Source organism: Notechis scutatus, unplaced genomic scaffold (genome assembly GCF_049901735.1).
Source record: "Notechis scutatus isolate UNSWTSFEM ecotype Mainland unplaced genomic scaffold, rNotScu1.2 NSCUCTG81, whole genome shotgun sequence".
NCBI lineage: Eukaryota > Metazoa > Chordata > Lepidosauria > Squamata > Elapidae > Notechis > Notechis scutatus.
Window position 1 is genome coordinate 84,569 of NW_028263126.1, and position 14,029 is coordinate 98,597.

Genomic DNA, 14,029 nt, shown 5'->3' on the forward strand with positions numbered 1-14,029 from the left:
AGCTGAATGCCATACATATATATCCTGAGGTTTTCACGGATATTTGTATGTGGATCTTTGGTTATTTGGGTTTTCTCCTGTGTAAAATTGGAAGTATCTACGCAACGTTTCGATGAAGTCTCATTCGTCATCTTCAGGCTTGTGTCTTCGGCTCTGTGCTTCTCAGAGTAATGTGACTGGTAGGCGGGAGGTGTCATCTCGTTGATTCATGCTGTGTGGGCGTTTTTCTATCTCTATGGCTTCTCTGATTGTTCTGTTGTTGAAGTGTTCGGTTTTGGCGAGCTTACCAGCCATTTGGAAACCGGCCCTCATGAACAGACGAGTACCTAACATGAAGAATGACACCAGACCCACACCCACGAGGGCCACACAAGATGCTACCACCACACTTCCACGTAGAAAGCAGACTCACACCCACACAGAAGATGAGACACGACCACGGACCAGAAGCCGCACCGCAGCTGCATCACTACCCACTTCAAACCCCTCCAACCCATACATGAAGCGAACTGACGCCCACCATGAAGATGCGGCATGACCACGAAGCCAAACAGCAGGATCACAGCTTACCAGCTCAACCCCCCCGGCAACTAAAACTAACCTGAGCACAACCAAGCCCCCACCTGAACAGAACACACCGCCAGCCAATCAGAACACAGCCAACCCCCCAACCAATCAAGTCACACCCCCACTAGCAGTTAAAAGGAAGAAGCAGCTGCAAGCTCACATTACTCTGAGAAGCACACAGCCGAAGACACAAGCCTGAAGATGATGAATGAGACTTCATCGAAACATTGCCTAGATACTTCCAATCTTACGCGGGAGAAAACCCGAATAACCAAAGATCCATATTCATAGATTTTCATGGGTACAGGTATGCAGTTCTTGGCGTGTTCGGGTCTTTTCCCGTGTAAGATTGAGAGCATCTTGGCAATGTTTTGACGAGGTCCCACTCGCCATCTTAAGGCTGGTGATTTCGGCTTCATGCTTGTGCAAGCAAAGCGTGATCAGAGCTGATGTTTCCCTATATATACTGGTGGGGATGTTGGCTGTGTTTTCATTTCTTGATTGGTTGATGAAGTTGATGTTTGCCGATTGGCTGGCTTTTTCGTAAGAACATATGTGGCTGTGTGTCTATCAGCCTCCTGTGTTTTAACGGCCTGGGTAATGGGCTGTGTGGTGACCTTCTGAGTTTTATTGTTTTGACCTCCTGGGTCTTGTATTGTAATCTCCTGGGTTGTAATGACATCGTAAATCACTGAATCTCATAAATCACCAAACCAGTAGTTAACCCTGTTGGATCCCACCCTTGCTTGTTGGGACCCCATACCTGCCATGGATGCAGACTCTGAGCCCCCAAACTCTCTTCAACCTTCTTTCTTCCCCTCTTGGAATTGGATGCAGAATTTAATGTGTGGGCCAGAATCTTAATGACACTGTACGTATGGCTGTCATTTTTGATCTGCTTCCTATTCTTTTTCTCTTGGGTCTCCAGTGGTGCTTTCTGGGTGCATCTTCTCCGGTCTTTGACAGAAAAAACATGTTTTGAAATAGCACAATGAAAATACTCATCTTGAAATTCAGGTTCCACAAAGAAAACACTTTTATAGGCATCATCTTTTTGCCAACTTTTTTTCCACTTAGAGAGAAAGCTCCAGATACTATGGATGTACTTGTAATGCCTGTTTTTTTTCATTGAATATACTCCAACCATTGTCATGATCCAGACTTTCCCTTGAATAGGTTCTGGTAAATGCCTAAGTGTTAAATGGAAGTGAAAAATTCTGTCAGAAATGGACTCAAATTCTATGAAATGAACAAAGACATTGACTTGTTTCCACATAGAGAGGGCATTCCTGAGGGCTGCTGTATTTCCAGTCACTGAGAATTGTTCTGATAGAACAACACAAATTGCATTCCTCACAAGCATAGGGGTAAAAGTTCTCATGAAATTTTCTCCCTTCTCTGTGTCTGGAGCAAAGAGACCAATCAAAGTCCATCCAAAGTGGAGGAGCAGTTGGACAATTGCTGGGTACTGAAACCCTTCTTTGGGGAGCATTGGATGGAAAAAAGGGAATCGACTTTTATCACTCAGAGCCTCTGAAGCAGTTTTCTCACTGATCTGAAAAAATCAACAAAGAGTGCTGTGTTATATTTGGGGTCCTACCAAGTCCCAATTTTTAGCTTTCAATGAATCCAACTTTTTTCTCATGCACATATTAGAACAGTTTCTTCTTGATTAGTCATTAGGCCATATCATTTTTTTTTTAGTTTTTGTTTTTCTCTCTTTGTAAAAAGACAGAGAGATTGCAGTACCTATGTCAATTGTACATTCAAGAATGTTTTAGTTGAAATGTGTTTGTTCTAAGCATTTGAGATTCTTACAGTTTCCATATCATTAATTTTATAAAAAAAAATACATGTCCTAATTTTATAAATTGTAAATAAATCCCAATTCAGCTCTCAGGGCAGCAGTTGGAAGACTCTACTCTACTCATTGCAGAATACCTTATGCCACCAGACTTGAAATTCTAGATCTAGAAATCTACAACTACGCCGCCTTCGGAACAATCGAAGTATAGTATATAAAATCATACATTGCAATGTCCTACCTGTCAATGAATTTCCTAAGAGGGGGCATGTAGGGGGCATGCATAAGCGCACCAACGTGCCTACCGTCCCTTTCCTATTGTTTCTTTTATTTTTCTTATATGTATTCATGTATTCATATCTATGTTTTTACTTATACTATTATCTTACAAGCAATTGACAAACCAAATAAAATAAATAAAAAATAAACATTTTAACCATCCTTAAGATTCTTCTCAGATGATGTGATTGGATTTGTTCTAGAAGTGGTATATGTTAGGAATGTAAGTAACCTAACAGCTATTTGGGAGGGAAATATATAAACCAGGACAGATATTTTAATACTGTCTCTTTAAGAGAATCCTAAAAGTGTAATTGGGTGTGGTTTCTCAAACGACCATAAGATGGAGCCAGAAACCTGGGTTGCTTTAGTCTTAGTCTCAGAAGAGAGTGTGAGTTAGTCTCTGTTTCCTTCTGTTGGAGAATATTGCCGTTCCTTCTAATTGACTGATATTTCTGGATTTGATGGAAGTCTGATACTGAACTGTTTTTGACACTGGACTTTGTTATTGGATTATCCCTGGACTAAAAACTGACTGATCTTACCTGTGAATGATTTTGGATTGCTTATTTTAACTTTGCTTAAAACCTTTATTGGAAGTAAAAACCAACATTTACTGTACAGTGTATCTGTGTGTTTTATTCAAACACTACTCTCAAATAGGTCTCCCTGTATGAGCTCATTCTCCTAACGGGGAATTACCTCAACACTGGTTATGAGCCCAGGCAATACTGGGCTCAGATAACTGAGAGTTGGTGTGAATGCACAGTACTGTATACAGACAGCTTTTTACTGTTTAATTGTGGGTTACTATCCTGGTAAAGATGGCACAAGTCACTTCAACAAGGCTATCACTGATAACCCGGTTGGATGGAACAAACTATGTTTCCTGGTCTATGAATTGTGGTCTACTTCTGCGTAGAGAAGGGTTATGGAATGTAGTTCAAGATCCACCATAAGTAAATGCTTGGGATCCAAATAATAAGGATGATGCCAAGAAACTTGCTGACTTTAAACAGAACAATGAATGAGCTCTTTGTATAATTGGACTAACACTGAGTGACCAGCAGCTAGTCCATATTCATGGAGAAGAATCTGCTGCTAGGTGTTGGGAGAATTTGAAGAGGATTTATGTTTGTAACAATGGAGGTGCACATATACATCTTACACATAAACTGTTTAGAGCACGTCTTCTGAAAGGTGGAGATATGTTAGCTCATTTGAACTTCATGAAAAGAACTTTTCAAGAGCTACATGAAAAAGAACTGATATTTTCAGAGCTGCATCAAGTTTACATCATTCTTTCCTCATTGGATTAAAGTTATGATGATTACGTATATTCACTGGAAGTCCTGACCAAAGATAAACTGACATTGACTGACATAACTGAAAGATTGTTAGAAGAAGCAAGAAGACAGCTGGATAGGGACCAACTGAGGAAGAAACAACCACAATAAGAGGATTTGTTTTCAACTACCTATACTGTTAGGAAATGTTTTTCTTCTGGGGCGAGGGGACATATAGCTAGATTCTGTAAGAAAGGAAAAAAACAGAATACTAGTAAACACCAGAAGGCCAAGAAGAATGTTAGTTTAGCTATGTCTAGCAATTTAACTGAAAAACATGATTTGTGGGTTGTTGATAGTGGAGCATCGCAGTACATTACTAAAGATAGAGAGAGGTTTGTAAGTATGTCTACGTAAGTAAAGCAAAATGTATCATTGGCAAATGGATGGAAGATTAAAGCATCAGGTGAAGGTACTGCATATTGTTCTTGTATAAACGAACATTTAACTATGTTATATGTACCTAAACTGAAATTTAATTTGTTATCAGTAAGGGCTTTAGTTAATATTGGTTATGTAGTAACCTTTAGGGGAGATAACTGTACAATAGAGAAAGAGGGTAAAAGTGTTACTGCTATATTAGAGAATGGTTTATATGTAATACATGATGACCAGTTGAAGATGGCTAACTCAGTTTATAACAATGTTAAGCCACATGATGAATGTATACATTTACTACATAGACGTCTAATGCACATTAATTTCAAAATGCTCAAACTGTCAAATTGTCAGAAGGAGTAAAATTGAAACCCTGTAGTAAGTACTTAAACTGTAATGCCTGCAGCCAGGAGAAAAATAAGGTTACTCCAGCAAACAGACTAAATGGATTTAAGACCATAGAAACTTTAGAGGTTGTGTTTGCTGACATAATTGATCCTAAGAAACAAAAGATTCCAAACAATGTTGAAATTGGCTGGTGCTGAACATAAATCTTATGCACCTTAAAGACCACAACATAAGTTGTTTGTAGAACGAAGAGGGCAAACATTACAAGCCATGGCTCGTACTATGTTATCTGATTCAGGTTTACCTGAAACACTGTGGGGTAAAGCCATAATGTGTAGTAATCATGTTTTAAACAATGTAGTTAATACAACAACTGGTAAATTGCCATTCACTCATTGGCATGGCAGAAAACCAAATTTAAGTTACCTACACACATTTGGAGGTCCGGCATGGGTGCATATTCCCTCAAAAGTAAGACTGAAAGGGCGACATAGAGCTAAGAAATTATTTTTTGTTGGTTATGAGACCAACCATAGATCGTTTAGATTTTGGGATCAATGCACAGCTCATGTATATTGTAGTGCTAGTGCAAAATTTCTCAAACACGTTGGGTGGGATAAACTGGAACAGGAATCCAGCAATGATATCATTATTGATACCCAAATAGTCCCTAAAGATAAAATCAATAAACCATGAATAGCCATTAAAGAGGAAGCACAGGAGGAAATAGTAGAACAGGCACAGGAGAAGGTAGAAGAACAGGAACAGGTGCCACCGGAAAGTCCACCAGTAAGCCCTGTATTACCAAGACGTTCAACCCGAGTAACACGACCACCTGATAGATATCAGGCTAGTGTTATATGCCAAGTGAATACAGTTCCAAGTAATTATAGTGAACTAAAACTGTATCCTGCTAAGGATCAGGCTGCTTGGCAGAAAGCAATGGATAAGGAACTGGAATCATTAAAAAAACTGGAGGTATATGAAAATGTTAAGTTACCACCAGGTAAACATGCCATAGGATGTAAATGGATTTATAAATTGAAGACAGGTGTGGATGGGACTGTTACCCATAAAGCCAGGTTAGTACCACAAGGGTTTAATCAGACAGCAAATGACTACGATGAGGTGTTTGCACCTAGTCTGAAGGCTACTACATTAAGGGCAGCATTACTGTGGGCAGCTAAGGAGAAATACATTGTAAATCATTTGTTATGTAGGGACGGCATATCTGCATACACCGTTGAAACACACTATATATTTAAAGAAACCTTTAGGTATCAAAACTGATAATGCAACTGATTGCTGGGGATTGAAAAAGAGTCTTTATGGCTTAAAGCAATCAGGATATGAGTGGAACCAATGTATAGTTAAAGAATTAACTAAGATAGGCTTTGTAGCTGGCATGGCTGATCCATGTTTGTTTAAAAGAGAAAGTAATGGTATGATTTCATTGTTGTTATTGTTTACTGATGACATAGCATTAATCACCAAAACAGAAAAAGGAGCTACTAAAATAATTTCACTATTAGAAAAGAAATTTAATATAAAACAATTAGGAGAAATCAAACAATATCTTCATTTAAAGATAGATAGAACTAGGAGAGGATACAAGACCTCACAGGCAGATAAAATTAACCAATTACTAAAAAGTTTCAAAATGGAACTTTGTAAGCCGGCTAAAACACCGATGAGCCAGCAGTTTAGCCATAGTGATGTTCAAAGTCCTATTTTTGATAAGAACATTTATCAGTCCTTGATTGGTAGTTTATCTCAGTAATTGGTCAAGGCCAGATATTGCATACAGTGTTAATCAATTAGCGAGATTTTAATTGCTGAGCTGACTGAAAGGCACTTGCAAGCTGCTCAAAGTGTGTTAAGATATCTGAAACAAACAATGCACTATTCATTTTATTTGGAGCCTAAAGATGAACTGAGTTTAACTACATAAGCTGATGCAAGTTTTGCTACAAACATAAATACATGAAAATCTACATCGGGTACTGTAATATTATTGGGAAAAGCATTGATTGGATGGAGGTCTATTAGACAGAAACATCTAAGTTTGTCAACAATGGAGGCTGAATTCTCATGTTTATCTTTATTATGGACAGTTTTAGTTTTGTATAAGCAATTATTAATTGATATGGGAATTGATGTAACAGATTCTATTGTTGTTTATGAAGATAACCAATCAGCAATACAGATGGCTTCAAATATTGCTGTTAAGACAAGAACGAAACACAGAGATTTAAGATATTTAAATGTGAGACAATGTGTGCAAAGTAAAATGATTAAGCTAGAATAATGTATGTCAGAAAACAATATAGCAGATCATTTTACAAAGACCCAAGGCTCTATAAAGCATAAGGCTAGCTGTGAAGATTATGGACTTAGAATGTAAGGTTGTATATATTGTCCTGTTAGGAATGTAAGTAACCTAACAGCTATTTGGGATGGAAATATATAAACCAGGATAGACATTTTAATACTATCTCTTTAAGAGAATCCTAAAAGTGTAATTCTCTAATGGCCATAAGATGGTGCAAAAAACCTGGGTTGTTTAGTCTTAGAAGTCTCAGAAGAGAGTGTGAGTGAATCTCTGTTTTCTTCTGTTGGAGAATATTGCCGTTCTTCCTAATTGATTGATATTCCTGGATTTGATGGAAGTCTGATACTGAACTGTTTTTGATACTGGACTTTGTTATTGGATTATCCCTGGACTAAAAACTGACTGATCTTATCTGTGAATGATTTTGGACTGCTTATTTTGAACTTTGCTTAAAACCTTTATTGGAAGTAAAAACCAACATTTACTGTGTGCTGTGTGTGTATTATTCAAACACTACTCTTAAATACATCTCCCTTTATGCACTCATTCCCCTAACGGGGAATTACCTCAACACTATAAATTAAATCCAAAAAGTCAGCTCAATATAAGTACATGGTGGTAATATTGGGCTTTGGTACTTTAATATTTCAGGCTAAGGAGGCTGCATAGATATGATTTAAAAAATTTTCTTATAACAGTGTGTTCACTTGTACATTTGGTCTAAATGACCTCTTTTAATGTTGAAGGAAAAAAGATCTAGTCACTGAGAGAAATACACCCAGGTAAGGAAAGGTGTGAACTTGCTCTATCAGTTCATCAGACTTCAGAGGATAATTAGGACTGCAGAAAAAACAATTACTACCAACCTGCCTTCCATGGAGGACCTGTATACTGCACGAGTCAAAAAGAGGGCTGTGAAAATATTTACAGACCCCGCACATCCTGGACATAAACTGTTTTAACTCCTTCCCTCAAAATGACTCTATAGAGCACTGCACTCCAGAACAACCAGACACAATAATAGTTTTTTCCCAAAAGCCATCACTCTACTAAACAAATAATTCCCTCAACACTGTCCAACTATTTACAAAATCTACAGTACTATTACTGTTAGTCTTCTCATCACTCCTTATCACCTATCTCCTCCCATGTGTGACTGTATGACTGTAACTTTGTTGCTTGTATCCTTACGATTTATATTGACTGTTTCCTAGTATGATTTGATTGCTTATTGTACCCTTTGACTATCATTAAGTGTTCTACCTGATGATTCTTGGCTCTTGACGAATGTATCTTTTCTTTTATGTACACTGAGAGCATTTGCAACAAGACAATTCCTTGTGTGTCCAATCAGACTTGGCCAATAAAAGAATTCTATTCTGTTCTGTTCTATTCTATTCTGTTCTATTCTATTCTGTTCTGTTCTGTTCTGTTCTTATTCCTATTCCTATTCTCTTCCTCTTCCTCTTCCTCTTCCTCTTCCTCTTCCTCTTCCTCTTCCTCTTCCTTTTCCTCTTCCTCTTCCTCTTCTTCTTCCTCTTCCTCTTCTTCTTCCTCTTCCTCTACTCTACTCTACTCTACTCTATATTCTATTCTATTCATCATTGAATAGCCCTATATGGCAATATGTCATTTCCCAAAGACCAGAAATTTTGACATTGACTTATCAGTAATCAGATAATTTTTATGAGAATAAGAGCCAAGTTTTCTTAACAATACATGAAACTCAAATGTACATGGGCAGCATACTTTTCTTACCATTTGGTAACGATCAATCCCACCTCTCATGGCTCCATTCATCCTAAAAGAGGGGTCCCCAACCTATGGGCCATGACCCACTAGTGGGCCATGAGGGGTTTGCAATTGGGTCATGAAAATGGCCGGCAAGTGCATATGTGCACACACTCATCCTCACGTGTGTGAGTAAAGGGAAAGCACATTCACACATGCTGTATCCTATCTATCTATGAACCATCTCCTCTGCCCTCCCAATCTTGAAAGCTGAAAACATTGGGGAACTCAATGTTCCCCTAAACACACTCTCAAACAAATGAATGAAGAACATGGAATAATTGAGATAGAAGGGATTTTTGAGGTCTTCTAGTCCAACTCTCTGCTCACAGAGCAGATCATATACCATTCCAGACAAAATGAATATACAGCTATTTTTGAAAGCCTCCAGCAATGGAGCATGCACAGCTTCATAACACAAGCTGTTCCACGGATTAATTTTTCTCACAGTGCTTGTAGAAAGGGCTTTGAGCAGGATCAGCATTCTGAGTTCCATTTTAAGAGCAATCAGTTTCTTCCATGATATTAATATGTTTACTGTGTCAAATGCTATGAAAGCAGCAAACCATCATTTCCTCTGACTGATATTTTTATTCTGAGATGTTTCAAGGCAAGGCAACCACCAATAGTGGATCAAATCCGCTTAAAATCTGTTGGTGCTTCTACAAGGAACTTTTCATCTACCACTCTCAATTCTATTCAGAATAGAATAGAATAGAATAGAATAGAATAGAATAGAATAGAATAGAATAGAATAGAATAGAATGGAATGGAATGGAATGGAATGGAATGGAATGGAATGGAATGGAATGGAATGGAATGGAATGGCATGGAAGGGAAGGGAAGGGAAGGGAAGGGAAGAGAAGAGAAGAGAAGAGAAGAGAAGAGAAGAGAAGAGAAGAGAAGAGAAGAGAAGAGAAGAGAAGAGAAGAGTTGGAAGGGTCCTTAAAGGTCTTCCAGTCCAACCCCCTGCTGAGGCAGGAAACCCTATATCATTTCAGACAAATGGTTGTCCACTATTTTCTTTAAAAAAAATACCGGTGTTGGAGCATTTACAACTTCTGGAGGCCAGTTATGGGAGAATTCAAGTCAATACAATTGTCAATAGTGCATTGCATCTGCCTAAAGACTGCTGGTTGTTCTACAAGGAATGCACTTTTCATCTACCATTCTCAACTCTCTTCAATGGGAAGCTGGCATGTATTTAAGCCTAGATAGATAGATAGATAGATATAGATAGATAGATAGATAGATAGATAGATAGATAGATAGATAGATAGATAGATAGATATGAGAGATGATATAGAGATAGATAGATAAATATATAGATATGATATATATAGAGAGAGATAGATAGAAAGGTAGATAGGTAGATAGAGATAGAGATAGATATGGATATAAACTCAAATAGGCATGGAAGAACCTGCAAATAGAGGGTCCCACCTGTTGGGATATTGTTATATCAATCCCCATCCATGAAACCTACAATGGATATAGTGAAAAGCAGCTTTTGAATTCTATAATGAAGATATGGTTTAATCTATCATCAAACACTACACCCCATTCACTTTGCTAGATAGGGGAACACAAAAACAAACCTGTGGAAATTTGTAGGCACCTGCTAAAGTTGACATCTGGATGGAGATGTCTCTGTGAGCTCTATCAACAAGTGCCAAAAGGTTGTCCTTCCTTCCACAGCTGTAGTTGGGAACATTGGCTTCTCCGGTAGACAGCATGTCCAGCAAGGCATCTGAAGTGCCGAGGGTGTTATCATAGTTGTCATGGATGTTGCAGCCAAGTGTGAGATTGTGCGTGGGCTGATAATTTTTATTAAAAACTTCAATATTGAAAATCACACGTAGTATGGATTTCTTTTGATGAGATAAACTAGTGTAAAACCATGCTCATATTAGTATTAACAGCAGCAGCAGCAACAATAAAATACTTTTTCTCTATTTAATCCATTTTTTTCTCCACAAGCTAACTAAATCTTAAGCTATTATTGATCCAAAACCAGAGGCAAATGATAATCATCCATCATCCTTTAATGTTGTGAGTGTGGAGAAGATAGAATGCATATAGTTTTCCAAAAGGGTTAAAATCAGAAATACACCATTATTTGTAGAAGTACTAATTTTCATCAGTGCAGTAAACAGTTTGAAGAATAATTCAGTCATTAAAGTAGAACAATCCTAAAAGATACAGGATTTTTGATAAGTGACCCAGAAAAGCTGTTCTGAAAAGAGGCATCCTCTATTCTTATAAAAATCAAGCATCGAATATCAATGAGAGGTTATGAAAATATGAAAAGGACCTCGGCAGGGGAATCTACAACAATCACTACTTTCAATAAAACTCACTACTCAAGTCATGAATTGAGGATTGAACAGGGAAACATAAATAATGTGGGCTTTTTTCAGGTTTTATTTGCCTCATTTTTTGATTTGAACCTCTCCTAGAAAATAAGACAAAAGAGATAGAGACTGTGGAAATCAAAAGGGTTCAAGAAATTAGTCAAGTGCTGCAATATAAAAATGAGTAAAATAAGATGAAGGAGAAAGAAGAGTGTTAGAGCTGCAAATGGAGGGAATGAAACTCCATCACAATGAATGACTTACAACTGAATCTGCCTAGAAGGAGCCCTGTTGAAAGGTAATGTTGCATGTGCTATTGTTGATGGAGAGATGACTACACCAATGAGAAGATCACCTGGCCTATAATAGCTCCATGGCTTTTCTCCATCCTGGTTGTCCAAACTCAGTGGGCACTTCATTCTCAGCTTCCCGGAGACCGGCTGGGACATCAGTAGAAGCAAAAGCAGAAGCAGGAGATCCATAATTCCTGGGGCTGAATCAATCTCCTTCCTATTTTTAAAGAAGAATTAGCAGAATTCAAAGCACTCTCACAGGATAGAATATCCTCTGGCTTTCCTGATTCAAACAGACAAGATTCATCTGGAAGAGATAAAACGTACATTCAAGAGCACAGCTCCCACCTATCCTGTAATTTGAGCCACAAAGGGCATAACCTGTAGTATTTATCCTTTTATAATGCAAGGTCGCTTCCATGTTGCTTCAGTCTCATGTTTACATCAAAAGCAGACACTGGAGAAGTAGAAGAAGAGGTCTCAAGGCATGTAAGGTGACAATTACAGTGAGAAGAAACTTGTCCTCTTGGGACCCTGAACTTCTTCCATCTAATGAGGAGTAGGCAGAAAAAAGGACTTTGGTGAAAAACCACAGATACACCCATTGGCGCACTGTCCTGTAGTGGTCATAGTCTTTCCTGTTAGGATATGTGCATAAAGTCATGCTTGGAGCAAGATACTTCAAGAGCCAGGAAAGTGACTTATGCTGTCCTTCAATGGAATCTCTTGCTTCCAGAGATTGCTAGGGAAGGTCATCCAGAGCTGTGGAGTTTGGTGCCACTCTCGGTTGGTGACAATTAACTCTAGTGCTGTCTGTGCTCTAATGCCATGGAAGCAATCAGTATCCTTGAACCCAGTCTAATGTTAGAATAACAGTTTAACAGATTTGGAAGAAACTTTATAGGTTTTCTAGTCCAACCCCTTGCTCAAGCAGGAGACCCTATACCATTTCAAGCAAATAGCTGTCCAGTCCATCTGTTGGTGATGCTGTCTATCCCACATTTTTCTAGTTTACCAAGAAGCAGGTTGTGGTCTATTTTGTCAGATACCTTACTGAAATCCCAGAATACCACGTCCACAGCTGATCCACTAATTTAATCACTTTGTCTTTACAACAACGAGTGGGGCTGTATGAGAAAATATCTTTTGCAAGGCTATTATATCTGCTCTGGTAGGACAAGCAGATATCCTCAAGTCCAGGAAGCCCTGCAGATACCCTAGTTCTGCCTCATGTAGGGTTTGAAAGATGAATGTAATTGCACTTGGGAAGAAACTGGGAACCTGTGCAACTTGCACAATAGGGGGTAATATAGAAGAACATAGGGAAACCCAACATAACTTTGCATTCTGGACCATCTGAAAATTCAAGGTGTTTTTCAAGAATAACCCTGTGAGTATGGGATAGAAACAGAAAAGTGACAGCAGAAAAAGGGCTAGTGCTTCATTTAGTCAATCCTTCAAGTGTTTTCTTTCTTTCTTTCTTTCTCTCCTTTCTTTCTTTCTTTCTTTCTTTCTTTCTTTCTTTCTTTCTTTCTTTCTTTCTTTCTTTCTTTCTTTCTTTCTTTCTTTCTTTCTTTTTGTATTTGTTTATTCATTTATTTATATTTTTATTTATTTATTTATTTCTAAAATTGTCAGATAATGAACATATGTTTATCCTAAGAATGTTCAACTCATTTACTGGTGGTTGACCCACCAGCCATGCTCTCAATAAACTACTCTAAAAATATTGGACATAGGATAAAAGTTGTCTAACATGGTTGGATTCATGGGGAGCCTTTTTAGAAGGAAGGGTACCAATGCTTACTTCAGGACAGGTGGTACAATGTCCTCTAGGGGAAAAAAAATCACAAGAGTAGTGAATTGATCCAATCTCCAAACTATGAGGTCTTTTGGAAATCCCTTCAAATGTGATTCCTTCAACAGCCCTGGGGATCACCTAGCGAAAAGGCCCTTTATGCTGGTTGCATGGTAGATAACTTTCTTAGTCTTTATATCTCATTGTTTTAATTATTTATTTAATTGTCTGCCAGTAAAAGTCACTCTGTGTGAAATAGACAGTCATATAAATTTGATAAATTTGAAAACAAAATGATATGAAGGTAGATTAATTCATGAAGGAATTCAAGAAGAGGAACTGAGTCTATTATCAGGAAAAACTTTTTACCCTATAGAAAGGAGAAGATGAAGCAATATATTTCCATACTCTTAAGATCTGGCAACAATTTTAAAGAGAGAATGAATTCAACATTGGTATCAATGGATATTTAGTAGATTGGTCTTTTATTAGTTTTATTAGTATCAACACTGTACATGGTCCTTTCAGAACCATGGCTTTATTCCTTTTTTGTTGGTGTTATAACTCTTCATATTAAACCACAAAGAAAACTGGAAAGATAAGAAATGTTGGGAAGGAAATATGTAATTGATGATTTTATACTGAATCCTCTCTTTGGAAGGGGTCAAGCTATTTTATTGAAGAGGTCAAGCTATTTTCTAAAGTGCCTGTAGGCCAGACAAGGAATAACGGATGGAAA

The 14,029-nt window shown here is 37.9% G+C and overlaps 1 pseudogene across 1 annotated transcript in view; it reads right to left on the reverse strand.

Moving 5' to 3' along the window:
• The window catches only part of LOC113429227 (vomeronasal type-2 receptor 26-like), a 41,663-nt pseudogene extending 29,831 nt beyond the window's left edge, over positions 1-11,832 (reverse strand). Inside the window, exons 1-2 of the transcript XR_015746223.1 lie at positions 11,464-11,832; positions 10,444-10,732 (exon numbers count right to left, since the gene is read on the reverse strand). The product of XR_015746223.1 is annotated as a vomeronasal type-2 receptor 26-like (transcript). The remainder of the gene's footprint in view (positions 1-10,443; positions 10,733-11,463) is intronic.
• Between the last annotated feature and the right edge of the window lie 2,197 nt (positions 11,833-14,029).